Below are 27,998 nucleotides of genomic sequence, written 5' to 3'. Positions count from 1 at the left end.
TCAGGTGAAGAACAACTCAAAGATGTTGAGAGCCTTCCTGGCATTCAGCGGAGGGGTTGCAGCTGGTTGTGGAGATCACGTCAGCTGAAGCACCGATGAAGGGATGAACATCCCAGCATTCAAAGCAAGCTTGTTTGGAGTGGATGTGCGCAAGCCCGGCTCTGAATCCCTGCTCGCAATGCGCAACTTGTCTCTGCTCAGCCACCCTTGATGGTTAGACGCGCCTTCACTTTCTCTTTTAAGTACCTCAAGAAGTCCCCTAAGGTTTCTTTCTCCTGTTTCGGGACCAGTATCGCCCAGATCTTGGTCAAACTCAATATCATCCCTAAAACCTGTTTGACAGAGATCCATATGGCATTGTTAAAGATAACGGAATTTCTAAGTTTCCATATGCACCACATGGTTACTGCACAGTCTACATTAGGGGGGGGGGTCTTTTTTGTTTGAGAGCCAAAATCTGGCAACAGACAAATAATCTGCTCCTACATCTACTTTGGAATGTTCTCTAATGATTTCCCACACAAACCTAGTGACTACACAATAAAAAAGGAGATGATGAGCAGTTTCATCCTCAGAGAAAAAAACACAATCCAAAGGTTTAATGATCTGTCTTTTCCTGAGATTGTCTCTAGTCATGATCTTGTTATGAGAAACCAAGCACAGAAAAACATGAATTTTAGGGAAACATGTAACTTCCAGACAACAGGGATGTAAATAGGTTTAACCCCTCTAAAGTTAATAATGTGGTAGAGAGAACTGTTGGAGTATTTCCCATTACTTTCATATTGCCAAATTAAAGCACCAGGCTCATCAGAAAGCACTAGTCTGTGCACAATTTCCACTAGTTGGAGCCAGTCCTCCACCATGCTATCTGAAAAATTCCTTCTAAAAGTGAGCTTAATCTGGCCATTATCCCAGATATCTTTAATATATTTCAAAATATGATTACATTACAGGGGCCAAAATTGGATTGCCAGGGGAGATGTACCAACAAGTGTCTTTCCAGAATCTCACCTTACCCCCATCACCAACCTTCCATCTAAAACCAAACTTAACTGTTGTGGCTACCCCTAGCACTCCTTTCCAGAACCTGGATGATGAGGGGGTAGAATGGCAGTTGAATATGTTTGGGTTCCTAGTGTTGTATTTATGGTCAATCACCTTCTTCCATAGCTTATCTTCATCCTCATGGTATCTTTTGATCCAAGAGCCCAATAAACTAATATTGAGTTCTTGAAGATTTGGGATACCCAAACCACCAAAATATTTCTTCATACAGATCATTCTGCAATTAGCTAGATGGATCTTCCTATTTCCTTCAAAGTCATTCCACAAACAATTTGCCATTTGAGTGTTGATAAGCTCAATGGCCCACTTGGGGAATTTAAAGAAAGATATGATGTAAAATGGTATGCTTGCTAAGCAAGCCTGAACTAGTACTGGTCTACCCTTATAAGAGAGTAGTTCCCCTCTCCAACCTGCTATCTGTTTAAGGATCTTATCTATCAAAGGTTGAATATCGTCTCTCCTTAGCTTGTCATAGTGTAGAGGGATACCAAGATACTTGATAAGGAAACACTACTGCATGATGCTGCTAACGCGACACTACGATCAGAAACCCTTCGAGAAACCGTCGAGAAACATTTCCTTATTCCTCTAAGGATAATTTCGACCGCTATCTGGTGATCCAGTCCTAGATCACCTTTGTACCCTCTTGCCAGACATGTGGCAAGGCACACATCAGGTGCGGTACTCAGCATGGCATACCGTATAGAGCCTATGACAAGAGCATAGGGGACGACCTTCGTCCTTCCTCTTTCTTCTGCCGTGGTCAAGCTTTGAGTCTTACTCAACTTCACACCTTAAAACTCAGGTAAGAACCCCTTCTTTGACTGATCTATTTTGAACTCCTTCAAAAACATGTCAAGGTGTGCGTTCTTTGAAAGTATCATCAGGCGTCTTGATCTATCTCTATAGATCTTGATGCCCAATTTGTAAGCAGCTTTATTCAGGTCTTCCTTTGAAAAACACTCTTCAAACAACCGTTTATGCTTTCCAGAAATTCTACATTATCTCGGATCTACAATATGTCATCCACATATACTTATCAGAAATGTTGTAGTGCTCCCACTCACTTTCTTGTAAATACAAGTTTCTAGCAAACATTGTATAAACCTAAAAGCTTTGATCACTCCATCAAAACATATATTCCGATTCTGAGATGCTTGCTCTAGTCCATAGAAGGATTGCTGGAGCCAGCATACCTTTTAGCATCCTTAGGATAGACAAAACTTTGATTGTATCACATACAACTCTTTCTTACGAAAACTGGTAAGAAAACTCATTTTGACAGCCATCTGTCAGATTTCATAATCGAAAAATACAGCTAATGCTAACATGATTCCGACGGACTTAAGCATCGCTACGGGTGAGAAATTCTCATCGTAGTCAACTCCTTGAACTTGTGAAAAAAAACTCTTTCCCACAAGTCGAGCTTCATAGACGGTAACATTACCACCCACGTCCGTCTTCTTCTTAAAGATCCATTTATCTCAATGGCTTGCCGATCATCGGGCAAGTCCACCAAAGTCCATACTTTGTTCTGATACATGGATCCTATCTCGGATTTCATGGCTTCTAACCATTTGTCGGAATACGGGTCCACCATCGCTTCTCCATAACTCGTAGGTTCATTGTTGTCCAACAACATGATATCTGAGACAGGATTACTGTACCACTCAAGAGTAGTACATATCCTTGTCGGCCTACGAGGTTCGATAGCAACTTGATCCGAAGCTTCATGATCACTATCATTAACTTCCTATTCAACAGACGCAGGTGCCACAGAAAACATCCTTCTGTGTTGCATCACTCTCTGGTTGAAGTAAAGGTTCGACAACCTCATCAAGTTCTATCTTCCTCCCACTCAATTCTTTCGAGAGAAACTCCTTCTCGAGAAAGGACCCGTTCTTAGCGACAAACAATTTGCCCTCGGATCTGAGATAGAAGGTATACCCAACTTTCACCTTTGGGTATCCTATGAAGATGTGTTTGTCCGCTTTGGGTTCGAGCTTCTCCGGCTGAAGCCTTAAGCATCGCAGCCCCAAACATTATGAAACGACAACTTTGGTTTCTTGCCAAACCAATGTTCACACGATGTCGTCTCAACGGACTTAGATGGTGTCCTATCTAAAGTGAATGCAGCTGTCTTTAACGCATAACCTCAAAATGAAAATGGTAGATCGGTAAGAGACATCATAGATCGCACCATATCTCATAAGGTTCGATTACGACATCCGGACACACCATTACCCTGTGGTGTTCTAGGTGGCTTCAACTGTGAAACAATTCCACAATGTCTTAAGTGATTGCCAAACTCATAACTCAGAAATTCTCATCGATCAGATCGTAGGAATTTGATCTTCTTGTTATGATGGTTCTTAACTTCACTCTGAAATCGCTTGAACTTTTCAAACGTTTCAGACTTGTGCTTCATTAAGTAAATATACCTATATCTACTCAAATCGTCAGTGAAGATGAGAAAATAGCGATATCCACCACACGCTTCAATTCTCATTGGATCACACATATCAGCATGTATGATTTCCAACAAGTCACTTGCCCGTTTCATTGTACCTGAAAACGGGGTCTTAGTCATCCTGCCCATGAGGCATGGCTCGCATGTGTCAAGCGATTCAAAATCAAGTGACTCCAAACATCCATCAACATGGAGTTTCTTCATGCATCTTACGCCAATATGACCTGAGCGGCAGTGCCACAAGAAAGTGGTACTATCATTATTAACTCTACATCTTTTGGCGTGAACATGTGTATTACCACGACCGAGATTCAATGAACCATTCACATAGGGTGCATGACCATGAAAGGTATTATTCATGTAATCAGAATAACCATTATTCCCTAACTCAAATGAATAACCGTATTGCAATGAACATGATCTAATCATATTCATGCTCAACGTAGACACCTGATAACATTTATCTAGGTTCAATACTAATCCCGAAGGCAGATGGAGTGTGCGATGGTGATCTCATCAACTTTGGAAACACTTCCAACACACATCGTCACCTCGCCCTTAGCCAGTCTCCGTTTCGTCCGTAGCTTTTGCTTCAAGTCACCAATAATAGCAACTGAACCGGTATCCAATACCCAGGTTCTACCAGGAGTACTAGTGAGGTACACATTGATAACACATATATACTTTGTTGAAGTTGCCAGCCTTCTTATCTACCATGCATTTGGGGTAATTCCGCTACTAGTGATCGTTCCCTTTACAATAGAAGCACTTAGTCTCGGGTTTAGGTTCAACCTTGGGTTCCTTCACTGGAGTGGCAACTGGTTTGCCATCCATGAAGTTTCCCTTCTAGCCCTTGCCCTTCTTGAAACCAGTGGTCTTGTTAAACCATCAACACTTGATGCTCCTTCTTGATTTCTACCTTTTGCGGTCTTAAGCACCGCGAACAGCTCCGGGATCAACTCCATCCCTTGCATGTCATAGTTTATCACGAAGATCTAGTAGCTTAGTGATAGTGGCTAGAGAACTCTATCAATCACTATCTTATCTGGAAGTTTAACTCCCACTTGATTTAAGTGATTGTAGCACCCAGACATTCTGAGCACATGCTCACTAGCTGAGCTATTCTCCTCCATCTTGTTGGCAAAAGAACTTGTCAGAGGTCTCACACCTCTCAACACGGGCATGAGCCTGAAATCCCAATTTCAGCTCTTGGAACATCTCATATGTCTTATGGCGTTCAAAAACGTCATTGGAATCCCGATTCTAAGCCGTAAAGTATGGTGCACTAAACTATCAAGTAGTCATCAGGATGTGTCTATCAGGTTTTCACAACATCCACAGACGACGTTGTAGGGGTTTGCACATCGAGCGGTGCATCAAAGACGTAAGCCTTCTGTGTAGCAGTGAGGACACTCCTCGGACTACGGACCTAGTCCGCATCATTGCTTACAATATCTTTCAACTTAATATTTCTCTAGGAACGTATTGAAACAGGGAGCTACAACGTGAGCTATTTATCTACAACATATTTGCAAAGACAATTTAGACTATGTTCATGATAATTGAGTTCATCTAATCAAATTATTTAATGAACTCCCACTCAGATAGACATCCCTCTAGTCATCTAAGTGAAACATGATCCGAATCGACTAGGCCGTGTCCGATCATCACGTGAGACGGACTAGTCATCAACGGTGAACATCTCATGTTGATCGTATCTTCTATACGACTCATGTTCGACCTTTCGGTCTTTCGCGTTCCGAGGCCATGTCTGTACATGCTAGGCTCGTCAAGTCAACCTAAGTGTTTCGCATGTGTCCTGAGGCCATGTCTGTACATGCTAGGCTCGTCAACACCCATTGTATTCGGACGTTAGAATCTATCACACCCGATCATCACGTGGTGCTTCGAAACAACGAACCTTCGCAACGGTGCACAGTTAGGGGGAACACTTTTCTTGAAATTTTAGTGAGGGATCATCTTATTTAATCTACCGTCGTTCTAAGAAAATAAGATGTAAAACATGATAAACATCACATGCAATCAAATAGTGACATGATATGGCCAATATCATTTTGCTCCTTTTGGTCTCCATCTTCGGGGCTCCATGATCATCGTTGTCACCGGCATGACACCATGATCTCCATCATCGTGTCTTATTGAAGTTGTCTCGTCATCTGTTACTTCTACTACTATGGCTAACGCTTTAGCAATAAAGTAAAGTAATTACATGATGTTTATGTTGACATGCAGGTCATAAATAAATTAAGACAACTCCTATGGCTCCTGCCGGTTGTCATACTCATCGACATGCAAGTCGTGATTCCTATTACAAGAACATGATCAATCTCATACATCACATCCTTTTGGCCATATCACATCACAAGGCATATGCTGCAAAAACAAGTTAGACGTCCTCTAATTGTTGTTGCAAGTTTTTACGTGGCTGCTATAGGTTTCTAGCAAGAACGTTTCTTACCTACGCCAAAACCACAACGTGATATGCCAATTTCTATTTACCCTTCATAAGGACCCTTTTCATCGAATCCGATCTGACTAAAGTGGGAGAGACAGACACCCGCTAGCCACCTTATGCAACTAGTGCATGTCAGTCGGTGGAACCAGTCTCACGTAAGCGTACGTGTAAGGTCGGTCCGGGCCGCTTCATCCCACGATGCCGCCGAATCAAGACAAGACTAGTAACGGCAAGTAAATTGACAATATCGACGCCCACAACTGCTTTGTGTTCTACTCGTGCATAGAAACTACGCATAGACCTAGCTCATGATGCCACTGTTGGGGATCGTAGTAGAAATTTAAAATTTTCTACGCATCACCAAGATCAATCTATGGAGTAATCTAGCAACGAGGGGGAGGAGAGTGCATCTACATACCCTTGTAGATCGCTAAGCGGAAGCATTCAAGTGAACGGGGTTGATGGAGTCGTACTCGTCGTGATCCAAATCACCGATGATCCTAGCACCGAACGGACGGCACCTCCGCGTTCAACACACGTACGGAACGGAGACGTCTCCCACGCCTTGATCCAGCAAGGAGGAGGGAGAGGTTGAGGAAGAGAGTCCAACAGCAGCACGACGGCGTGGTGGTGATGGAGTGGCAGTTCTCCCGCAGGGCTTCGCCAAGCTCACGCGGAGGAGGAGAGGTATTGGAGGGGAGGGGCTGCACCAGGTTCAAGGGTGTGGCCACCCTCCCACCCCTCCACTATTTATAGGTGGGGAGAGAGGGGGCCGGCCCCCTAGATCCCATCTAGGGTTGGGGGCGGCGGCCAAGGGGGGGGAGGAGTGCCTCCCAAGTCAAGTGGAGGCCCTCCCCCTTCGGGTTTCCCCTCTCCCATGCGCATGGGCCTTGGGGGGGCTGGTGCCCTTGGCCCATTAAGGTTAGGGCGCCCCCTACAGCCCATGCTGCTGTATTGGACGTGGTGGAACATTTTCCGGACCTTCGGACCCCTCCGGAATCCTCCGGAACCTTCCGGAAGCTTCCTGGTACAATACCGGAAAAAACCGAACTTTTCCCGGAACCCGAACAACAACTTTCCATATATAAATCTTTACCTCCGGACCATTCCGGAACTCCTCGTGACATCTGGGATCTCATCCGGGACTCCGAACAACATTCGGTAATCACATACAAGTCTTTCTAATAACCCTAGCGTCATCAAACCTTAAGTGTGTCGACCCTACGGGTTCGGGAACCATGCAGACATGACCGAGACAACTCTCCGGCCAATAACCAACAGCAGGATCTGGATACCCATGTTGGCTCCCACATGTTCCACGATGATCTCATCGGATGAACCACGATGTCGAGGATTCAATCAATCCCGTATTCAATTCCCTTTGTCCAGCGGTATTGTACTTGCCCGAGATTCGATCATCGGTATCCCGATACCTTGCTCAATCTCGTTACCGGCAAGTCCCTTTACTCGTTCCGTAACACATCATCCCCTGATCAACTCCTTGGTCACATTGTGCACATTATGATGATGTCCTATCGAGTGGGCCCAGAGATACCTCTCCGTTTACACGGAGTGACAAATCCCAGTCTCGATTCGTGCCAACCCAACAGACACTTTCGGAGATACCTGTAGTGTACCTTTATAGCCACCCAGTTACGTTGTGAAGTTTGGCACACCCAAAGCACTCCTACGGTATCCGGGAGTTGCACAATCTCATGGTCTAAGGAAATGATACTTGACATTAGAAAAGCTTTAGCAAACGAACTACACGATCTTGTGCTAGGCTTAGGATTGGGTCTTATCCATCACATCATTCTCCTAATGATGTGATCCCATTAGCAACGACATCCAATGTCCATGGTCAGGAAACCGTAACCATCTATTGATCAATGAGCTAGTCAACTAGAGGCTTACTAGGGACATGGTGTTGTCTATTTATCCACACATGTATCTGAGTTTCCTATCAATACAATTCTAGCATGGATAATAAACGATTATCATGAACAATGAAATATGATATAATAATAACTAATTTATTATTGCCTCTAGGGCATATTTCTAACAATGAAGTGAAAACATCGCTCTTTCAGATGTTTCCTACAAAGTCTCCGGGGTTGGATGGCTTTCCAGCACACTTCTACCAGCGTCACTGGGACTTGTGTGGGGAGGAGGTAACAAAGGCGGTGTTGAGAATTGTTCGAGGGGAGGAAAGTGTTGAATGTGTGAATGACATGGTCTTGGTGCTTATACCCAAGGTGATAAATCCAACCCTGCTTACTCAATTCCGCCCAATAAGTTTGTGTACTATCATCTACAAAATAGCATTAAAGGTCGTGGCAAACAGGCTGAAAGTGGCACTACCAGACATTATTTCCGAAGAGCAGCCAGCCTTCGTTCCAGGTAGACTGATCACTGACAATATCATATGTGCATATGAGTGTTTACACTTTATGAAACACAGCAAGGCAAAGTCCAACAACACTATTGCGCTTTAAAGCTGGATATGATGAAAGCATACGACAGGCTGGAGTGGTCTTATCTTCAAGCAATCATGCTAAAGCTGGGTTTCAACCAATAGTGGGTGGATATAGTAATGGGGATGATCATTTCGATTTCATTCTCAGTTCAGTTCAATGGAGAAAGACTTGAGAGTTTTTTGCCTTCACGTGGCATCCGTCATGGAGACCCGATCTCCCCCTACCTCTTCCTGATCATAGTAGAGGGCCTTTCGTGCCTTTTGAAATCCAGTTCTCGATCATCAGCACTCAGTGGGATAAAGGTGGCACCCACAGCCCCGACTGTTAACCACCTTCTCTTCACCGATGATAGCCTGTTGCTGTTCAAGTCAAGTGTTCAGGGGGCGGCAGAGGTGTCAAAACTGTTGGATATATACTGTAATGCTTCTGGACAAAGGGTAAACCACAATAAGTCATCTATATTTTTCAGCAAGGGGACCCCGCAACTTGTGAGGGACAACATCCAAAACACGCTCAATGTCTAGAATGAATCTCTGAGTGATCGATACTTAGGAATGCCAACTGATGTGGTGCAGTCAAAGATGGGTACTTTCAGATATCTCCGAGATAGGGTGTCGGTGTCAAAACCGGCGGATCTCGGGTAGGGGGTCCCGAACTGTGCGTCTAGGCGGATGGTAACAGGAGGCAGGGGACACGATGTTTTACCCAGGTTCGGGCCCTCTTGATGGAGGTAAAACCCTACGTCCTGCTTGATTAATATTGATGATATGGGTAGTACAAGAGTAGATCTACCACGAGATCAGAGAGGCTAAACCCTAGAAGCTAGCCTATGGTATGATTGTATGTTGTCCTACGGACTAAAACCCTCCGGTTTATATAGACACCGGAGAGGGCTAGGGTTACACAGAGTCGGTTACAATGGTAGAAGATCTACATATCCGCATCGCCAAGCTTGCCTTCCACGCCAAGGAAAGTCCCTTCCGGACACGGGACGAAGTCTTCAATCTTGTATCTTCATAGTCCAGGAGTCCGGCCGAAGGTATAGTCCGGCTATCCGGACACCCCCTAATCCAGGACTCCCTCAGTAGCCCCTGAACCAGGCTTCAATGACGACGAGTCCGGCACACAGATTGTCTTCGGCATTGCAAGGCGGGTTCCTCCTCCAAGTACTTCATAGAAGATTTTGAACACAAAGGTAGTGTCCGGCTCTTCAAAATAAGTTTCCACATATTGCCATAGAGAGAATAATATTTACACAAATCTAATTTGCTGACGTATTCCGTAGCGTGACATCACACCACGGCCAAGTCTTTATTTGAATCGTTTTACTGTCCCACCACAGCGCGTTTAGCGAGGTGGTTTCCTTGGCACGTCTTGTCAAAGCAGAGATCGTGGCCCTTATTCCGGGATTCTCATCAATACGGGTGTGGGTAACCCAACCGTACCTGTTGGTATGTTCTCTCGATCAAAGGCGAGTCCCAAACGGTCACGGGGAGGGCCCTTGGTATTCAAACTCTTATAAAGAGACCAAGGCCTTACTCCTTTCTTTCAATCTCAAACGAGTTCGCCCTTCGCCTCAAGTTCCAACACACAAGGCTCCAGATTTCAGGCACTTCGGACCTTCGACAATGTCCGATTTCGACCTTCGAGGCCGATGGATGCCCTCCTCCGTCACGGAGGAGGACATGCTGAAGTTGAGAGAGGCCAGGTTCTTGACCAGCGAAACCTGGCATAGGCTGCCTGATCAAGGGCAGGTCATTGCCACTCCCAAGCCTGGTGAGAGTGTGGTGTTCATGTCTCACTTCCTTCGGGGGCTAGGCTTCCCGATGGATCCCTTCGTGAGGGGGATCATGTTTTATTATGGGCTGGAATTTCACGACTTAGCTCCGGAGTCCATCCTCCATATTTCCTCATTCATCGTCGTGTGTGAAGCCTTCCTCCGTATTACTCCTCACTTCAGACTATGGCTCAAGACCTTCAAAGTAGAGCCGAAGATTATCGAGGGACGGCACGCGGAGTGCGGAGGTGCCTTTATAAGCAAGAATGCTGGTGCTCCATGACCCGAGGGCTCTTTTCAAGAGGAGTCCAGCTTATGGCAACGAGAGTGGTTTTACATCACTGTTCCCAGGGGCACCAAGTGGGTGGCGCCACCTGCCTTTCGCTCGGGTCCACCACCACAGCTAGTGTCATGGGTCAAAAAAGGACTGGACTGGGGGCCCTCCAAGGACGTGCCCTTGTTGCAGGGCCGCATTCGAGATCTCCCAGAAAGAGATATTAGTCTGGTCGTGGTGACACAGGTTATGCTGATTCACCGAGCTCTGCTCTGCAAACGTCGCCCCCTCTGCCTGTGGGAGTTCAATCCGGAGGGACCACGAGCTCTCCAGCATTTCATGGGCGCAACGCCCGTGGAGATGTACAAATTGTTCTTCGGATCACAAGCAATGTGTCCGGACTTGACCGAGGACGCAGGCCTGAACTGCAATCGCCCGGATACTCAAGTAAGTAGCCTTGTGCCCGGACTCGCTATCCGTATATTTATCATAAAAGTGCCCCTAAAAGAGCTGTCCTTTAAACATGAGTGGATAGCAAAAGCAAAGCTAATCAGGTGTCCGGCCCCCCTCCCCGAGACCATGCCGGATCCCGTGCTAGTGAGGATGTTGGAGGTTGTGCCTTTGGAGGAAAGCGAGGGAGGGGACAAGGAAGCTACAGCCTCCTCGAAGAAGGTTGTACGGAAGGGAGGAATCGAAAATTCCTCTCCTCAGGGGAAGAAGAGGACCGCCTCTGACGACCCGGAGACCATGGCCTTAAAGCGGGGGAAGAAATCTTCGTCAGAGGATCCTGCACCGGGGGATACTTCGGCCGAATTATGCCCTCAAGGGGATCAGCCCTCCACCGAGCCGTAAGTAGAGAGGAGTTTTTCTTTTTAAGAAATGAGAGAAATCCTTGCGTTATATCTGAGAAGAGTAATTGAAAATTTACCTTGTAGCTCGGACCTTAGCCCTTCTCAGCAGAGCTCGTCTTCGAGGGATCTTCTTCCGGAGATGATGGAGAGTGGAACGCCTCCCCCTGCCGTACCGCCTTGCGAGGCGGGCGACCCTGAGGTATCGTCGCGGAGGGTTTTTCCGAATCCGGCAGGGTCGGAAGGTAGTCATATGGCCCCCCAAGGCCCTCCGCGTCCGGCCTTCGAAAAGGGCCATCGGACGAGTCCGACACCGTCTGGTGCGCGGTCGGAGGAGCTGAAGGATCTGCTAGGGCGAGCATCTATCTCAGAGGAGCACCGTGCATTGATGGGTACGGTGATTGAGAGGATTTCATCCGCGGAGAGCGGATTGCATGAGGCCGTCAGGAGTTTACTGACAGGTTTTGAGGTACGCGGAATAATGTACCCTTTTTGGATTGTTGCGCATAAATAAGATGCGCCCTGTGTAGATAGTAGCCCCTGAGACTCTGTGCGTTGTCAAAAGTGACAACGCGCAGAGGATCATAATCCCAGGTCTAATATGCTGCCTCTATACGTAGGTGGCGAAGTGTCCGGTGGCAAGCCGGACTGATGAATTTGCCGAGCTAAAGTGGCAACTTGACGGGGCAGATGCCGACATCGCGCTTGTCAACAAGCGGCTTGACGAGGCACAAGGTATGTAATTCCTCCGGCGGCACCTGGTAAGAGGAGCTTTATGCCAGTATCTTACAATGTGTGCGCTTGATGCAGATGGTGCTGCTGCCATGGAGAATCTTCGGGCGGAACTTGCCCGAGCCAAGGAGCAAGCCAGGAAAAGTGATGCGGCTGCCGGAAAGGCAATTGAAGAGCTGAAAGCCGAACAGGCTGCTCACTGCCGAAGCAAGAAGGAAATGGCCGAGATGGCTGTGAAGCTAAAGAGCGCTGATGACCGTTGCAAGCTTCTTGAAAAAGAAGATCAGGCGAAACAGACGGACCTGGAGAAGGCCATTGCCGATGCCAAGGATGCTCGCTCTGCGATGAGAGCTATGAAGGAGGAGCTGCGTCAGGCCGGAGAGATCGCGGCTGGAAATCCCTTTATGCTGCGGAGGAAGTTCTGTGATCCTAAACATGCTCCATTAGACCGGATGTGGAGTACGGCGGACACCTATCTGGATTTGGCAGCGAGTGCCGCAGATGCGGCCGAACACTTCCGAGATCAAGAAGATCGCGAAGTGGAAAAACTCTTTTGGCCGCAGTTCCACAATCCGAAGCGTCCACTGTTATTAGCCAATCGTTTGGCCGAATGGGCTGAGCTAAATAGGTTGTCCAGACTCGCCATGAAGTATGTCATGAGTCATCTGTGGCCAGAGAGGCCAGAGCCGAAAAGTTATTTCAATTTGGTGCAGCAGTTCCTTGGTGCGGCGCCGCATATCAATGCGATGAAGAGGTCAGCGTGCATAGAGGGTGCGCGGATGGCTCTTGCCCGTGTCAAGACATACTGGGCGGAAATGGAGGCCACCGTTGTTGCATCCCCAGACTCGGATGGAAGCCGAGTACCTGCCGAGCACTATTTTCAGGAAGTTCTGCAAGGCGCTCGTTTAATAGAGACACAGTGCTCGAAGGATACTATATTCGAATAGCATATATTATTGTAAAACAATATTTTGATAAATTGTAGAAGCTTTTTATACTTGTGCCTGCAAGTATTATAATACCTCCTGTGCGGCCGTATAACATATATGTATATATAATCTGAAAGATGGCAGTCGTCGGCTTCAGCCCCCATGCCATGATGCGGGGGTGTTCGCAGAAGGCGCATTTTCACACTTGATCCAACGTCTTGGTCCTACAAAGGAGGTGATAGCGCAGCGAACTAGGCAATCGGACTATAATGCTTTATCACTTTCACTTAGCCATAGGAGTTTGACAGTGAGGCTACTTATATAGCCCCTGGTGGCGCCTGCGCTCGCTCGAACTCAGGGCGCGTATGTGCCTGGCCGGGAAGCGGCCCTTCGTTAATGCGGAGGAATCCTAAAGATTCCGGTAAGTCATCGAGTGGTTGACCAGTCTCACGCTATATCATGACAGTCAGTTTTCGGCTTTCTCTACTGAGGTGCTCGCCTGGCCGAACCGGGGCACAATCGCAGTAGTTCTCCTGGTGCCGCCTTAGCCGATAGAGCGGAACGTAAGGTAGCAAAACACAAGAGCCGGGCAAACCCAACATTTGACCAAAGACATGATTCGGAGCTGATGCATATAAGACCAAACTCGCGATGCCGAACACTCCCTAAGGTATTCGGTCTTTATGAGGGCGGGCGGGATAACACCCTTAGTAATAAGCCCCTAGTGTCCACATGCCAAAACGCCAGCCTCCTCCTTGGTTATACCAAGAAACCAGGGGATGTGTATCAACAAGAGACAGTAAAAAAGGTTTACGCAGGGTCTTAATCTAAAAAGAATCCTTGGAACGGGTCCCTGCTGCACGTCTGCGCCTGTATCTCCGTTGTGCCGTATCCTGGACAGGCGTAACACGGTGTTCATCTGTAAAAGAGAGGAACTTAGTTTAGAAAAGATCATGCTGAACATGAGTTATACTAAATAAACGAAGTATAAATCGAAATGGGTAAAATTGAGCTTTATTGTCTCTTGTTTTATATGCGCAGAGCCCCTAGTACAGGGGTATACGGCTATTAAGCCTTTATCAATTGTATGTTTATGCCGGACTCGTCTAGCCGTGCCCATGGTCTTGACAACCTGTTTAGGTGCTTTCGCTGGTGAAGCCGCTTTATTGTGGGGCTGTCAAGGCAGCCGCACTGTCTTCCGCGCGGGAGGAACAATCAATGTTTTCCCTTTAATGAGATGATGCCTCGTGGACCGGGCATCTTAAGCATAAGAGATGCATAATGCGGTATTGCGTTAAAGCGGGCGAAAGCTTCGCGTCCCAGCAGTGCTTGATAGCTACTTGAGAATGGGGCGATGTGGAAAGTTAGCTGTTCGCGACGGAAGTTATCGGGGGAGCCGAACATAACTTCTAGCTGGAGAGAACCCATGCAACGGGCATCCGGACCTGGTGTTACCCCTTGAAAGGAGGTTTTGCTATGGCGAATTTTTGTTGGGTCTATCCCCATGTTGCGGATTGTGTCCTGGTATAACAGGTTTAGACCACTGCTGCCGTCCATCAGGACATTTGTAAAGTGGAGTCTGCCAATTATTGGATCTAATACAAAGGCAGTCCAGCCTGTGTTCTGGATACTTCTAGAGTAATCCTGATGGTCGAAGGTGATCGGTTTTAACAACCATTGGCGAGACTCCTTTGGGATAGGCCGTATGGCGCGTATCTCTATTGGCGCCATTCTGTTCGTCATGTGAAGTAAGTTTACTGTTTTGACTTCTTGTGGGAAATCCTTTTGTTTCCTGGTGCTCTGCTTGTGGGGTTCGTCATCGTCCTCACTTGGTGTGTCGAGCCCCTTGTGTTCGGCGTTGAGTTTGCCGGATTGCTTGAAAACCCAACAATCTCTGTGGGTATGGTTCGCAGGCTTCCCGGGAGTACTGTGTATTTGACATATCTTGTCCAAGATTTTGTTTAAGTTGGATAGCTTGTCCCTGTTATCCTTGAGGGGCGGCTTTCTCTGATTTTGCTGTGAGCTTTTGAATCCGACGTTGACCACCGTGCTCTTTGGGCTGTTTCCCTTATTCCGGCGCTGGTCCTTGCTACGTCGGGGTTTTCCGTTTCCATCCCTAAATTCGAATGTACTTGGGTCGCTGGTGCTACATCTTGCCAACCAGCTGTCCTCTCCTGCGCAAAAGCGGGTCATGAGGCTTGTTAATGCGGCCATTGTTCTTGGCTTTTCTTGGCCGAGGTGTCTGGCGAGCCATTCATCTCGAACGTTATGCTTAAAAGCTGCTGGGGCTTCGGCGTCCGGACAGTCGACTATCTGATTCTTTTTAGTAAGAAATCTGTTCCAGAATTTCTGGGCTGACTCTGCGGGCTGTTGAGTTATGTGACTGAGATCGTCTGCATCCGGAGGGCGGACATAGGTCCCTTGAAAATTTGCCCGGAAAGCATCCTCAAGCTCTTCCCAACTTCCAATGGTGTTTTCTGGAAGGCTTTTGAGCCAATGCCGGGCTGGCCCTTTAAGCTTGAGGGGTAAGTATTTTATGGCGTGGAGGTCATCTCCTCTGGCCATGTGTATGTGGAGGATATGATCCTCGATCCAGACCCCAGGGTCTGTTGTTCCGTCGTACGCCTCTATGTTAACGGGCTTGAATCCCGCTGGGAATTCATGGTCCAGCACCTCATCGGTGAAACATAGGGGGTGTGTGGCACCCCTGTATTTGGGTGTGCCGTGATGTTCGGATATTTGTTGTGTTGCATTGCTTACTAGAGCTTGCTTTCTTGGCCCGTAGATAGATCTGGCTGGGTCGTCTTTTTGATGCGGATCCTTTAGTGGATCGCGTGCCGGCTTGTGTGCGGCGCCGCTTGCCGCTCCATGCTGGCCATGCGGTCGTCTATCCGACCGGGTGGCTTTCCTATTTTTTGACTGCGGGGGCTCTAAGGCCTCCTCGTCAAATTCAGGCAGTAGCTTTCGCTTTGGATAACTTTTTGTGCAGCGACTGCCGCCATATTTGTCTGCGGTGTTGCGTACTTTGCTCCATCTGATTCTAAGTGCATCTTCTGCACTTTTGAGCTTCCGCTTCTGCTTTTTCAGGCTACGCGCAGTGGCGACAAGCCTTTTGTGGAGGTTCTTCTGCTCCATGAGCCTATCCGGCGTAAGGTCGTCCGGACTATTGTTTTCGCCGGGGACGGGGTGTTCGGTTTGTTTATCCAAGTTGCCCTGTTCGGACGGTTGCTCGAAGGCATGTTCGTCGTCCGCTGGCTCATCCTGCTCTATGGCTGGGTCTGTATGGCTGCTGTCTCTGTCGAGGCGGGGCTTGGAGCGGCGCTTACGTCGCCGCTTTGATTGCTTTTCGAGTGAACGATCCCTCGTTGCATCCCTGTGTTCCTCGTCGTCGCTTCCTTTGGGTGTGTCCACCATGTATACATCGTGAGATGAGGTGGCTGTCCAGTGCCTTATAGGCGTTGGTTCATGTTCATCTCCTACATCGTCGTCCATACCGTCGATGTCTTCGGAGTCGAAGTCGAGCACGCCATTTAAATTATCGGCATTGGCTACGAAGTGGGTGGTGGGTGGGCATCGAATTTCTTCATCGTCCACATACCAATCCTGCCGGTCATAGTCCGGCCAGGACTCTCCCGACAAAGAGAGAGACCTGAGTGAATTCAGAATGTCGCCGAAGGGAGAGTGCTGAAAGATGTCTGCGGCGGTGAACTCCATGATCGGCGCCCAATCAGATTCGATCGGTAGGGGCGCGGAGGGCTCGGAGTCTGGAGAGGAGTCCGGCTCCTTGGAGTCACGGGCTTCACAGAGAATAGGGTTGGTGTTCGGCTCGATCGCCGTAGAGATTGCAGCCCCCGAGGCGGTGTCCAACCACCCATCCTCGATTGGCGCAGTTGGCTCCGAATTAAGGGTCAGAGCTGATGCGGGTGCGGCCTCCAGGGCACTGTTCGGCGGCAGAGCTAGATCATGCCCATCGTGACAGTGCGGCGCGCTCGGCTGCGGCTCGAATCCGTCGAAGATCATGTCTCCGCGGAGGTCGGCCGTGTGGCTCAAACTTCCAAATCTGACCTGATGGCCAGGGGCGTAGCTTTTGATCTGCTCCAGATGACCAAGCGAATTGGCCCGCAGTGCAAAGCCGCCGAATACGAAGATCTGTCCGGGGAGAAAGGTCTCAACCTGGATTGCATCGCTATTGATGATCGGAGAAGCCATCGGGCCTAAAAGTGACGACACAGAGGAACTCTCAATGAAAGCACCAATGTCGGTGTCAAAACCGGCGGATCTCGGGTAGGGGGTCCCGAACTATGCGTCTAGGCGGATGGTAACAGGAGGCAGGGGACACGATGTTTTACCCAGGTTCGGGCCCTCTTGATGGAGGTAAAACCCTACGTCCTGCTTGATTAATATTGATGATATGGGTAGTACAAGAGTAGATCTACCACGAGATCAGAGAGGCTAAACCCTAGAAGCTAGCCTATGGTATGATTGTATGTTGTCCTACGGACTAAAACCCTCCGGTTTATATAGACACCGGAGAGGGCTAGGGTTACACAGAGTCGGTTACAATGGTAGAAGATCTACATATCCGCATCGCCAAGCTTGCCTTCCACGCCAAGGAAAGTCCCTTCCGGACACGGGACGAAGTCTTCAATCTTGTATCTTCATAGTCCAGGAGTCCGGCCGAAGGTATAGTCCGGCTATCCGGACACCCCCTAATCCAGGACTCCCTCACAGGGTTTGGGAGAAGGTTATAGGCTGGATGGAAAAGCTACTATCGACAGCAGGCAAGGAGGTACTTATTAAGGTTGTGGCCCAAGCTCTACCGGTCTACTCCATGGCCTGCTTCAGACTACCTCGTGGCCCGTGCGACAATATCACGACTATTATCCGTCAATTTTGGTGGGGAAGTAAAGCAGGCAGAAGAAAACCTAGCTGGGTGGCGTGGGATGTCATGACACGGCCAAAACACCTGGGGGGCTGGGCTTTCGTGGTATGGAAATTTTCAATCTTGCGTTGCTTGCCAGGCAAGCCTGGAGAGTACTTACAAACCCTGAGTCCCTAAGCGCCAGGATTTTGAAGGCGGCATACTTCCCGGACACAACATTGCTTGAAGCTCAACTCGGCGGTAGGCCGTCTCAGATCTGGCGGGCGATATTGGATGGACGGGATATGCTTAAGCTTGGGATCATACGTCGCATTGGGAATGGGCAAACTACGCGTATTTGGAGCCACAACTGGCTTCCAAGACGGGGTATGATGAGGCCGATCACTTCAAGGGTCCCATCGCCGCCGACTATGGTCTCGGATCTGATTACGGTTGCAACTGCCACTTGGAATGAAGCATTAGTCCGTTCGGTATTTTTGCCAATTGATGCTGAGGCAATATTGAGCATACCCCTTTGCACAAGGAACATCTTTGACTTCTGGGCATGGAGTGCGGAGAAGAAGGGTGGCTTCTCAGTTCGATCGGCGTACATGTTGATTACACAAACAAAGATCGCTAGGGAATCTTGGATTGACGAGGAGGAGGGAACCTCGGAGACTGGGCGTGATAGCAGTTCGTGGTCGTTGCTATGGGCAGCTAATCTACCACCAAAGATCAAACATTTCCTATGGAGACTAGCAAGAAGTTCAATACCGACCGCTGATGTTCTTGTTCACAGAAATATGAGTGTTTCTGAAGCCTGCAAACTTTGTGGCGCCCGGGATTCTTGGCGGCACACGATGGTGGATTGCACCAACGCTCGTTGTATCTGGGCTCTTTCGGATGAGGCCTTAGTTGAGAAGTTGAGTCAATACAACAATGATGACCCTCGGCAGTGGTTGTTCGCCTTGAATGATGCACTAAACGCGCAACAATTCATGTTGTTGGCAGTTACACTATGGGCGATCTGGAGTGCTAAAAGGAAAGCGGTCTATGAGGATATTCACCAATCTCCTATTACTACACATCTATTCATCCAGCGATATATTTCAGAGTTTCAGACCCTGACTAGGGTTTCTCCGGTGAGAACGTCCGGCCAGGTGAATCAGAGACAGAAGCAATGGCTCAAACCGCCGCATAATATGTCAAAGCTTAATGTTGATGCAGCAGTTGCAGAGAGACGCGGTGTGGGAACCATTGCAGCAATAGAGAGAGATGAATTTGGAGCGTTCTTGGGGGCCTCAACGTTGGGCTTCACAGCGATCACCAACCCTACCACCCTAGAAGCTTTGGCAGTAAGGGAGGCACTAGCTTTGTCGGAAGATCTCCAACTACAGTCAATCCATGTTGCCTCCGATTGCAAGCAGGTGATAGACAACATAAAGGAGAAGAACCAAGCAGAATACGGCGCAATTGTGCATGAAATCATAGCCTACTCTAGCAGTTTTATTTCTTGTAATTTCGTTCATGAGTTTAGGAGCTCCAATGTGGAGGCTCACAATTTAGCAAATCATGCTTTGAAGCTTGGGTTTGGCCGCCGTGTGTGGTTAGGTCACCCCAGAAAGCCCTCTTTCGTCCCGATTCAACTGGTGACGACATAATAAAGCTTTGCGAATTGTCTCAAAAAAAGTTCTTATCGCGTCGTGGGATACGTCCGAGTTGCTTTCCAACACGCACATGGCATCGTGGGCTGGGTGTGCGTCCGATTTGCTTTCCATCGTGTGTGTGCGTGTGCCCCTTCCCCCTAAGAATATATTTGTTTTTTTTGGGGGGGGGGTGTAAAAGTTTCAAAGAAAAAGCTCGCTAAGAGGTACTTAATCTCGGAGACTAAATGACCAGAAGCCGGTCGATAAAGAATATCTGAGGACAATGCAGAAAGTGTCGTTGAAGAGTCAAATTGGATTACCACGGGATGCTCTGATTGCTCCAAAGCAACCACTAGATCCTCCCTTAAGGCATGTATAGTTGCGCTTTGAGGGCATCATTGCAGAAGAAGAGGTGTCGATAAGCAGCAAAGATCAAGTTTCCATCAGAATTCCCGAGGACCATGTTGAACTCGCAGTCCCATCTAAGGGGAACGAACCATCAACCAAAAGGGTGATCTGTCCCGCAGCAGGAGCAGGCAATAGTCTGGCCGACGCAGTTTCCTTGTTCTTGGGTTATGACCACCCCTCGCCCTCTACCATTTTAACTTTGATCATTTCCTCCGAGTTGTACTCTTTTGCATTCCATATAGAGTTGAGATAGCTAATTATAAAGTTGACTGAGATCTCTACCGGAACATGGTCCTTTCCATGCAATAAATCAGTCGCAAATTCCAGACTTTCTATATTAAAATCAGCACCATGTCACGTACCCTCTCTGTAGAGTTTGCTAGCATATTGAGCAGCCATTCCTCCCCAGTAATTTCTAGAAAGAAGTTCATTGCTTGGGATTGGCCATATCTTCCTCATTCCTTCCCAGAGCTGCACCGCTTCCTTGCATGCCACTAAAGCATGGAAGGAGCAATCATCTTCAACACCACACAACGGGCAAGTTGCACGTGTTCGAAGGTGTCTATATTGTCTGCACTTAAAGGTAGCCAGTGCACTGGTCGCCGCCTTCCATGCCATCACTTTCATCTTTTGCGGGCCAGTGGCTTGCCAGCTAAGGTTCCAAATCGGCCGTGTACCGTCAGGTTGAGCACTAGAAGCACCATTAGAAAAGGCTTCCTCATGGTTTTGCATAGCTAAATGATAGGCACTCCTAACTGTGAATCAGCCACTTTTCTCTGGATGCTAGGCAAGAAAAATCATCTTGCTGTCTTGGAGATGTACTAATCTTACAAATTTGCAGCACATCCATAGGCCAAAAGTGCTCATTAAGCCACTGAGTATTCCAAATACCATTGCCATCCATGAAGTCAGAAACTCATTCCAAGCAACAATTCCTCATTGGAGTGATCGGTTTCAAGGAAGGACCCCAAGGGATCCATGGGTCTTGCCAAGTACGAATATGAGTACCATTACCGACCCTCCAAATAATCCCTTTTTAAGCAATTCAAGGCCATGCTATTTCCGTGACTTCCAATAAGAAGAATTACCGACGTAGACGTGCATGATACATAAGAGTTTGGCTTTTATTCATCTAGTCACCTATGATATTTGGCTTGTTATTACATACACCAATATCAATGTTGTTCTGTTGACACACTGGTAGAAAAAGGGCTTTTAGTCCCAGTTTGTAAGGGCCTTTAGTCCCGGTTCTGGAACCGGGACTAAAGTGTCGGTACTAATGCCCTGACCCTTTAGTCCCGGTTCAATCTAGAACCGGGACTAAAGGCCCTCCACGTGGCCGGTCCACCTTTAGTCCCGGTTGGTAACACCAACCAGTACTAAAGGAAATTTCCTGATTTTTTTTTCTGAAATTTTTTTTGAAATTTTTTTTTGAAATTTTTTTTGAATTTTTTATATTTTCAAATTTCTGAATTATTTTAACCTCTAATCTCTAATCACCCCTCATCACTGCTCAATTTAATCTCTAATCACCCCTCATCATTCCAAATCATCTCACTTCCCGAACGGTCACCCATCCTCTCACTACTCCAGCCTGAGCACGCTTAACTTCCGGGTTCTATTCTCCCTCGTTTCCAAGTCTGCACTTGTTGTTTTCCTGACAATAGTAAGATGTCAATCCTATTAACCCTCAGGAATTTAGCTTGAGCATGAAGTCACATATTTCACTGTTTGAGTTTAAAACTATTGTTCTAAAAAACAATAATTTTTTAGTAACACTAATATTTTTGAATAAGTAGTTTGACCATTGTTTGACCACAGTTTGACCATAGTTTGACCAGATTTGACCAAAATTCAAAAAAGGTGAAATAATTATTTAATAACACTAATATTCTTGAATAATTATTTAGTAACACTAATACTTCTTGAATAAGTAGTTTGACCATAGTTTGACCAGATTTACTAAAAATTTAAAAAAACTGAAATTTGAGCATAACTTTTTTTTCCTTTTGGAATTTGAGGATTCTAGAAATTTGCAAACAGGTCGTAGGCGGTCTCCATCGGATGTAACTTTTCGAGTAGATGATTTTTCATATAAAAAACTTTTTCATCCGAGTTCGTATGCAAAAGTTATGCCCATTTTACAAATTCCAGAGAGATTTTGTAAATAAAGTCGAAATTCATATTTGTAAATTTTCCCAACAACTAGACCACATATCACATGTGAAACTTATTTTCTTTTATTCTTTTGACATTTCCATCATTTTCTTTTATTTTTTTTAAAACTGAAAAGGCGGTCCACGGGGGGCGGGGGGGGGGGGGGGTTAGAGTTTGAAAATGGGACCTTTAGTACCGGTTCGTGGCACGAACCGGGACTAAAGGTCTCATCCCCATTAGTCCCGGTTCGTGCCTCAAACCGGGACTAAAGGTCTAATCTTTAGTCCCGGTTTGTGGCACGAACCGGGACCAATGGTTGTGGGCCAGGAGCGAGGCCCATTGGTCCCGGTTCATCCCACCAACCGGGACCAAAAGGTCTAGATGAACCGGGACTAATGCCTTAGCCGCACGAACCGGGACCAATGCTCACATTAGTCCCGGTTCTAGACTGAACCGGGACTAATGGGCTAAGCCGGCCTGGACCATAGCCCTGTTTTCTACTAGTGACACCTACAATGCCTCACAACAGAGGTGTGTAATGGTAGGTCAATGGTCAGAACTTCCAACAGAACAAATAGTGTGTTAGTAGAAACAAAAACGATGAACTCAACGGCAGATGCCCATCTCCCTCCTTGATCGACGGAGGGTACCCGTCCATTGATGCTTGGTGGGATGAATTGTTGAAGACATTCAATAGTAATGGATGGAGGCGTCTAGTGTGTTCCTCATCTATGATTTACATCATGTGGAATGCCTAGAACCACCACATTTTCAATCGATTGAGAATGACAAAGATCAAGGTCACTCACCTAGCATTTGAGGTCATCATGCAAAGGGACCTAGCTCTTAGGCCAAGAGTAAATCCGAATCATGAGTAGTTAGTATGTGATTGCCTTTGTTGATATTTCGGCACGTCCCATGTCCCAAACATGCCAACATATAAACATTTTCCCCCTACTTACTGAGAAGGCAATGCTCCTACCAAAAAGGGGAAGGCGGCAAACAAAAGGGAGAACGAATTAGGAGTCACTCATGTGTGATGTGGTGGGCAGACACACGCACCTTATCCTGTGTCGGGCGATGGGACATGCGAGGGTTCATGGGAAGCTAACGATTTCTCATAGGCGAATTATAGAGATGACTTCGGCTAGGATGGCATGGACCGGTGACCGGTCACGCCAGGAGCTGGCTCTAGTCTAGCCAAGCCAACATTTTAGAAGTTACATGACGTTTTGTGGAGACGGGTGAAGGAACTAGGGAATGATACCATGCGAGAGAAGAACCTTGGATGTCGAGGCAGAACACGTGGTGGCATATCATAGAGAGTATTCACAAGACGTGATCTACAACGGGTCTCCATCATCTTTTCCTCGATAGCTAATCTGTCATGGGTGGCTTTTGCACTTCTTTTAAGGTGGAGAATTCTCTAAAGGTCAATACGGATGACTCATCGGCTGTGTTTGTCATCCATTGGCGATGCAATGATGGTCATGAGTTCCCGACAGATTCATCTTGGAAGGGAACTTCTAGAGAACTTCATTGCAAACTGTAGTTTTGGCCAAAAGTACTAAATAGATGATATAACCCATTCCTTGTTGCAGGATTTGGTTCCAGTATTTTTTTGATGATATTTGATTGTATGTAACATTTGGATTAGTAAACTAAATCCAAAATACCTATTTTATATTATATTTTATTATTGTATAGTTGAAAAATGTTTATTTACTTTAAACAATTATGCAATAGAAGATATTTCCCATGCATGTGATGAGGCTTTGATGTGGTGGTGTGTGTGGTGAGGTGGGATGTGTGCATGTTGAGATAAGTAGAAGTATTGTGGATCAATCAACTAATATAATGGAAAGAGAATTCACAATGCATGTTGTGGTGGGCCTTTTATGTTATATGGCATGTGTGTGATGTTGAGATGAGATGATGGGTGTTTTATCATAGAAATACTCGTTTTACCACTTGAAAAGGGGATTTTTGTAAAAAAATATTATTCTTCATTCCTGACCAAGATGAAGAGCCCATCTTCGGTGTCCTGCTAGATGTAGAGCACCTCTTTGGCACCAGGTGGACAAAGAGTATTCTTTGTTCCTAGCCAAGACGAGAAGGTGCTACCCGAGGTCCACAGTGTGCATGCAAACTCACATATGATCGTCCCGCTGCACCGTAGCTCTTCTAGTTGAACCCTTTTGTCACCACGACCACATCGATGTAGAGAATTCATTCAGACGAACAAGAGCTCGAACTGTATATTGTGGAGCATGAAATTTTCGGTTCAATCTATGCCGACCAGCGCAAGCCTACGTCACGATCGGTGATTATTTTTCCAATTAATCGCACTCGTCTACACACCTGGATGTCGCAATCCTCCTATATATTGTCTTTATGAAGAATTTAGATCGAACAAGCTATTCTCGATGACGAACATTTGGAAAAAATCACCGAGGGTGACGTAGGCTTGCTCTGGTCGGTGTAGATTGAGCGGCAAGATTCGTCGTTCACAATGCACGGTTCGAGTTGTTGTTCCTCTGAATGGATTCTCTACATCGATGTGGTATTAGTGGCGGAAGGGTTTAACTAGAGGAGCTGCGGTGCAGCCGGGACAATCATATGTGAGTTTGCGTGTACAATTGTACTTGGGAGCACGCCCTCCTTCTTGCCAGGAAGGAAGACTTACTATTTGTCCATCACCTGACCGAAGAGACCCCCTTCGTCCAGCAAGGCACCGAAGACATCCTCTTTGTCCAATACCTGACCGAAGACATTCTGTTCGTCCTGGAGTAGACCGACGGGTATTAGAAATGAGAAATAAAATAAAAGGGAGATATAGGTTTGGGATTTTGTAGAAAAGTAATAATGTTTAAAAAATCCCAGAAAATTGGTCCACGTAGCAAATTTCAAACTCTAGACTCATGAAAGACCTAAATGTCAATGACACCTAGCTAGCTGGCGAATGGGGAGATCTTACTATCTTAGTCAATGACAATCCGTCTTCTTAAATCTCCATTTCCACCCCTTTGAAAAAATCGCACCACCATAGAATCCACATATTCCTCCAACATAAGTCTCTGTAAAGCAAGGCAGCTGCACAACACTCGCCTCATTCGTCAAGGTAACCAGCAGCCATCTGCCCCGACATGACGAAGTTGTAAACTGAGGCAGGCATTGGCCTTCATTGCCAAAACATCTCCTGCTTAACACCGGCGGTCTGTTCAGGGTCCAAACTCATAGTGGCAACTAAACATGGGGCAGCAAATGTGGTACTCGGTCAGGATTTATGAACACCAGGACGATGGGGTGGCAAATGGTTTCCTCCTTGCGTACTCAGGTGGACACCAACGACATGGCTTGGAGCATTCGCCAACTTTCGGCGGTGGCACTGAGCGACTGCTTCCAAGTTTACGTGGCCATGCCAATCTTTTAGTGAAAAGACCAGTTTGTTCAGTTCAGCGACTCAGGTGAAACGCCTACAGCCAGAAAAATTATCCAGCCCACATTAGGAGCACTTACTAGTTTTAGGACCAGTTTGTTCAGCTCAGCGACTCATTCCTTTACATTTCTAAACTTTGGATCGATCAATGCACGATCATCTCTTAGACCCCGCTTCACATATGGAGTTAAACTTGCACACTCTGAATGGAGTATTACAGTATGTATGTATGATTTTATAATAATTACACATAATTAAATGTATGTATGATCTTTGTCATACTATGATTCACTAGAGCAAGCGCGTAATAAGGAGGCGTGAGCAGCTTACGATACCAAGGGGCAGAAAAACCGACTAAACCTAAATGTGTTGCATTCAAGTACAGCAATACATAAACTGAAATTTAGGCAAAAACTTGTACGTCCTCTGCAAGGCACCATCTCGTACACTTTCTCAACTTCTCAGGTTCGAAGCTTGATTTTGACAGAACCTTCCATTCATCTGATGCTTGAAGTATGTATATCACACTCTAGAGATGGCATTAAAACGACGAGACACCTTTAGAGTTTCGACCACAAATTAATAAGATATAGACGGAGCATTAAAATGGTGAGACAACTTTAGAGCTTATACCACAATTAAGATATGCAATTTAGGCTGTAAACATCAGACAAGAATATAATACCTCCTCAATGGGTAACATATCCAGCGAAGAAGTAGGCGTGGAATGGATCAGACATCGACAAATCATGGATACGATTGTTATATCTCAAGGTACTAAAAGCAAACTTTTTAAAAACAAATCGAGGGCAGGGAGAAGCTTGGTCTCCCACTTTTAGCTTTCTGCAATGATTAGTCATCCATTCCTTGTCACGGTTGTCAACAAGTCCAAATTCCATAATCTCTAGCACTTCTGCATTCAAAATAAAAAACCTAGCAAAGTGAACTTCTGAACCCTTTCCATGATAGACCTTCAACACCAGTTTTTTCAGGTGACGCTCAAGGCATTCAATCGGATTATTTAGTGAGGAATACTTGCTCACACTTTTTATATTATCCGATGTGCATAACTCACTTTCACCTAACTCTTCGATAAACTTCCGTTGATCCAACTGCAGACATAGACAAATAATATAAAACAGGTCCTCACAATCTAGTAACATGTCATCTTCACATTTTAATTTTTAAGAAAATTTAGCAAAAACACTCACAAGGATATACAACATCTCCAAGCAGGGAAAGCATTTGACGAAGTCAAGAACTGCGTGGAAATCAAGGCCAGAACAATCAAGAGCCAAAAGCTTCACTGTGCACATTGTGGTCGTCAAGCTAACGCAATCATTTTCTAGCAAACAAAAGAAGAAACAAAACCGTATAAAAATAGTAGCTTCATATCATATTCATATAATAATGCGTGTGTGTTTCAAAAATCTTTGCTGCCGCTACCTGGAAAACGGTTGTTCCAAGGTGGAGCTGTGATATGGTTTTGCTCAGAATACCCAATATTTGTAGCTTAGGAGCCCGGATTACCCGGATGGTTGCCGGCCCATTGTGTGGATTGAGTGGCAGCAACCTCTCGAGGCAAGGGGTGTCTTCCATAACCAGCTCTTGCACTATCAAAATACCGGGGGAAGAGACTACTCGATTGTCCCAAGGAGCACTGAAGCCGATGCACCTCAGAGCCGGGGAGTTGATGCGGATGATGGCAGTGCCCACATTGCTGTCTAGCAGAAGACTCTCCAGCGCAGGGCAGCCAGAGAGTACGGCGTTCAAAGCCTCCTCCGTTAGGATGACCTTGCACAAGGTAAGCTGCTCGAGCAGCGGGAAGTCCACGACTAGGTTGGGCGGCAGACGGCAGCTACCGAACGTGGCCACGTGGAGTGCGGGCGCATGGCGGAACACTGACGGCGGTATCACGTCATTGCCATTGCTGTGGTATTGGTAGACGAGCCAGAGCTCCTCAAGGTAAGCGATTCCCCGGGAGCGGAACCAGCCATCGACCCTGGCGTCATATGCATCGTCGTCGAGGATCTTGCATCCCGTGCGGCGGTCGTAACGGTAGGGGAGGGGGGGCGATGCTGACCGAGATGCGGCGGACGGGGCCAAGGTGGGTGGAGAGGATGGCGGAGACGGTCTTCTCGGGTATGCTGTCGAGGTTGAGCGGCGCAGAGCGCCAGATGTGGCGCCAGCGGCGCGAGAGCGACTGCGTGCGGCAGCCCTCATTGGTAGGGAGGAGGGAGACGACGGCGCCGAGCCACGCGTCGGGGAGATTGCTGATGAGATCGGCGCGATCCGTCGCCATGTGCGTGGTGTGATCGCCGACGCCAGAAGGGTTGTTATATGTCGTGTTGTGGGCTTGGTGATCATCCGGCTTTCTTTGAACGGCGATGGTTCCGGCCCATCTTGTACGTGAGGTAGATCTTCCTAAAAGGATAT

General features: G+C 46.9%; 1 pseudogene; it reads right to left on the bottom strand.

Moving 5' to 3' along the window:
• Positions 1–75: 75 nt before the first annotated feature.
• LOC147977058 (FBD-associated F-box protein At4g13985-like) lies at positions 76–27,864 on the bottom strand (annotated as a pseudogene).
• Between the last annotated feature and the right edge of the window lie 134 nt (positions 27,865–27,998).

This window comes from Triticum urartu, chromosome 4A, assembly GCF_056163025.1.
Source record: "Triticum urartu cultivar PI428250 chromosome 4A, HENAU_Tu73, whole genome shotgun sequence".
Classification (NCBI taxonomy): Eukaryota; Viridiplantae; Streptophyta; class Magnoliopsida; order Poales; family Poaceae; genus Triticum; species Triticum urartu.
The sequence above is the reverse complement of the archived record's forward strand: the minus strand, read 5'-3'. Positions and strand labels throughout refer to the sequence as shown.